The sequence below is a fragment of the Alligator sinensis genome, unplaced genomic scaffold (assembly GCF_000455745.1).
Source record: "Alligator sinensis unplaced genomic scaffold, ASM45574v1 scaffold1255_1, whole genome shotgun sequence".
In the NCBI taxonomy this organism is placed as follows: Eukaryota; Metazoa; Chordata; order Crocodylia; family Alligatoridae; genus Alligator; species Alligator sinensis.
Window position 1 is genome coordinate 224,295 of NW_005843120.1, and position 4,578 is coordinate 228,872.

Below are 4,578 nucleotides of genomic sequence, written 5' to 3' on the forward strand. Positions count from 1 at the left end.
GTGTCCCAGACCGGTCAGTGCAGGCACCACACATGGCACAATTCTGGACCAGATGGAGTGGGTGCTGGATCTGGCATTTGTATGTGATACGGGGGTGTTCATGGACCCGATCCAGCCCACAGAGCTGGTCCTACGCTGTTTATCCAGCCATTGGACAAGTCCCACATCACTCATTTAGTCCATGGGTCCTGATGAGTTTGACACCCCTGGGCCTAGACAGCACCGCAGCAGAAGCCTGGAGAGATGAAATACAAGCTGCTTCAGCTGATATAGCTATCAAAAAAATGCACATCCATAAGTATAGTCAGTTATGAGCCACAGATATGTGTATTTTGGGATGGGAGGGACAGGAATGAGGAGCATTTAATGGAGACACAATAAACTAATGTTCTTGCAGGTGTTGGTGCCAGTGCATCAAGGGCTACCAGAGTCTGATCAGAGCCTAAGGCTGCCCCAGACTGCTGATTTTTCCTCAAGAATCTTTTACTGATGTATTCAGACCACAAACTTAGAGCACAAGATCATTCACATACAGTAGATATTTTAATGCTTTCTTTTTCCTAAGAAATTAAACAAAAAGGCCAAAAACAGTGATACTATTGTTGTACCCCTCTGGAGTCGCTGCCTGCTCACATAAAAGGACACCAACAAATGTAACAACTGTATCCCTAGTGATATATGGAGTCATGACAAGGGTGGGAAAAATACAGCTTGCGAGCCGGATCCAACCCACCAAGTGATTCAATCTGGCCCACGGCAGGTCCCTTGGCCCTGCCCAGACCAGGCACAGGGGGCAGCCCGCCTTATCCTCACATGGCTCTTGGGCATGCCAGGAGCTGTAGTGCGCAGGGCTGGGCACCGGGGGTGCGGGTGCTGCAGCGCAGCTTCCTGGCAAGGCACGCATCTTCCCCCACTACTGCCACCTGGGAGCAGGTGTGTGCCCCACCAGACTCCAACCCTGCTGCTCAGGAACCTCAGCCTCTCCGCCCCACATTCACCCCTGGGGGTGCCAGACAAAGCAGGCAGGCAGGGTCTCCATGGAGACCAGCCCAGGACCCCCATGCGCAGGGCCCGCTAGGGCAGGCAGATTGGATGGGCCTGTGAGCAGGTGAGGAGCAGCACCTGGGAGCAGGATGGATGGGGCCAGGATCGCAGCACAGGGGTCTGGGCAGAGCCGCAATCCACTCCCCACACATAACGGTGGCAGTCTACTACAGACCCCCCAACCAAGGGGAGGAGCTGGACCGGGAATTTTCAGGCCAGCTTGCAGAGGCACTTAAGGCAAGGGATGTAGTTGTCATGGGTGATCTAAATTACCTGGACACCTGCTGGGAGGAGCAGTCAGCCAGGTTGGACCATTTCAGGAGTTTCCTGGCCGAGGTACAGGACCTCCGCTTAACCCAGGAGGTGCACAGTCCCACCAGAGGAAATGCCCTGTTGGACCTGGTCCTGACCACAGGCGATGATCTGGTAAGGGGGCTCCAGGTCCTGGACCACCTGGATGATAGCGAACATCGCTTGCTGGAATTCATCATCCAGCGCAGGGTGACAGGGGCCTGCAGCAAGGTGGCAGCCCTAGACTTCAAGAGGGCCAACTTCAACGACTGGAGGAGATTGGTAGGAGAGGCGCTGGGGTTCTCGAGGGCAGGGGAACTCAGTGCCCAAGATAAGTGGTCGTTCCTTAAGGAGATGATACTCAGGGCCCAAGAGGTGACAATCCCAACAAGAAGCAAGTGGGGCAAGAGTGCCCGAAAGCCTAAGGACGTCCGGGAATGCCTGGTTGCCAAAAAGGCGGCGTACACCCGGTGGAAGGGGGACGCGATCTCCAAAGAGGAGTATACCTCCACTGCTTGGGCCTGTAGGGGGGCTGTTAGGAAAGCTAAGGCAGACATAGAGCTAGGACTAGCGTCCAAGATCAAAGATAATAAAAAGTCCTTTTTCAAATATAGGACCGGGATAGAGTGCTTCTGGAGGGGCTGAACATGTTCAAATCAGCAGGTCCAGATGCTCTCCACCCCAGGGTGCTGAGGGAACTAGCAGGGGTTATTGCAGGGCCCTTGGCATGGCTTTACGAGCACTCATGGTGCTCAGGCCAGGTGCCAGATGATTGGAAGATAGCCAATGTGGTCCCCATCTTTAAAAAAGGGAGGAGGGAGGACCCGGGCAACTATAGCCTGTCAGTCTTACCTCAATCCTGGGGAAACTCTTTGAGAAGATTATCAAGGAGCACACCTGTGATGGGCCGGCATCGGGGATGACGCTCAAGGGCAACCAGCACAGTTTCATGAGGGACAGGTCATGTCAGACCAAACTGATTGCCTTTTACGATCAGGTCACAAAAGCATTGGATGCAGGTGTCACCGCGGATGTAGTCTTTCTGGACTTCAGCAAGGCCTTTGACACTGTCTCCTACCCCATCCTCATTAAAAAACTAGGCGACTGTGGCACTGATGCCTACACAGTCAGATGGATTGCAAATTGGCTGAAGGGTCGTACTCAGAGGGTGGTGGTGGACGGGTCATATTCAACCTGGGGGGAAGAGGGCAGCAGAGTCCCCCAGGGCTCGGTCCTTGGGCGCGCGCTGTTCAATTTCTTTATCAACGATTTGGATGACAGGGTAAAAAGCAACCTGTTCAAATTTGCTGATGATACCAAAATGTGGGGTGAGGTGGGCACGCTAGTAGGGAGGGAAAGACTGCAGCAAGACCTGGATAGGTTGCAGGGGTGGGCTAACAAAAACAGGATGCGTTTCAATACAGACAATTGCAGGGTGCTGCACTTGGGCAGTAGTAACCAGCAGCACACTTATAAGATGGGAAACTCCCTTCTTGAGAGCACGGAGGCAGAAAGGGATCTTCGGAGTCATCATCAACTCCAAGATGAACATGGGCCGACAATGCGAGGTCACGGTCGGCAGGGCTAATTGGACCTTATCGTGCAACCACAGGTGCATCTCAAGTAGGGCCAAGGAGGTGATCCTCCCGCTCTACGCGACACTGGTCAGGCTGCAGCTGGAGTACTGTGTCCAGTTCTGGGCACCCCACTTCAAGAGGGATGTGGACAACATTGAGAGGGTCCAGAGGAGGGTCACCCGCATGATCCGGGGACAGCAGGGCAGATCCTACAATCAGAGGCTACAGGACCTGAACCTGTTCAGCCTTCACAAGAGAAGGCTGAGGGGGGACCTGGTGACTGTCTATAAACTTACTAGGGGGGACCAGAAGGGTTTGGAGGAGACCTTGTTTCCCCTAGCACCCCCGGGATAACAAGGAATAACGGCCACAAGATGTTGGAGAGTAGGTTTAGATTAGACATCCGTAAGAACTACTTCACAGTTAGGGCGGCTAGGATCTGGAACCGACTTCCAAGGGAAGTGGTGCTGGCTCCTACCCTGGGGGTCCTTAAGAAGCGGCTTGATGCCTACCTGGCTGGGGTCATTTGAGCCGTTTTCCTCCTGCCCAGGCAGGGGGTCGGACTCGAAGATCTACAAGGTCCCTTCCAACCCTACTTCTATGATTCTATGATCCCTGCAACAGGAGCTGGTTTCACGCCCTGCCCCTCCCTGCCACCCTCTGGCCCTCGGGAGCTCAGCGAAACTCCTTGAGTGGCCCTCCAGCCCAAATAATTGCCTAGCCCTGAGTTACGATGTAACCCCTACTTCCTCATGCTCCCACAACCAAACTAAAAAAAAAGGCAAAATGCTTGCAATTCAGGTTTACAGTAATAGCAATTTAGCTAACTTGTATTGCTACAAGAAATGCAGATGTCACAGTTACTCTAACACCTGATGCACAGTCCCTAGCAGCAGCTCCTCTTCCCCTTTCCAAGCAGTTAAAAGGTGTGTTTGTACCACGGCCTTTGTATCCAACTCAGACTCAAAATCACAGTGGAGTGGAAAAAAGCAAGCTCTTTAACCTTGTGGCTGAAGATGACCAGAGATCGACTTTGAATAACATCTTGTAAAGGAAGTACAAAACTGATTGCCACAGGAAGAATATTTGTGGGGACAGGTTGACTTGTCTCCTTAGAGCAAAGAAAAAAAAATCAAGGGTAGGATAGGACAAAGATGTGTCTTTGTCTAGCTGTCTGGAAGAAGATATCTAGCATGGAGAGGAAGCAGGCCAGCTCAGAGGTACAATGTTCATGGGTCCTGTTCATGGGTTATTGGAGCCAGCCACCTTTAAAGTTGATCCACCCTGGATCAGAATATATGGTTACTCTGCTCCTGTTCAATACATAGGACTGCTAGTGGTTGCCATTTCAAATGTTTCTGTACCACTACATTTCACACTCTCACAAGTAAGATGCCTTTGACTAATGGTTTTATTTTTTAGTGATGACAAACATCTTCATCTCTCTTTCTTATGAAGTGTAACCCCACAGGCCTGGGTATCACTTACTATCTCCATTTATGGGATAAACTTAGTTTGCATAGAGTAGTAAATTTGCTTTGTTGGCTCATTCTTCATGAAGAGAAAAAAAAAATCAGATATTACCTATTCAAAATAAAGGTCACTTTGTGGCAATGGTGCAGTGGGTTTAAAACCAAAATTACAGTGGCAAGAGGGGACTCTTTGC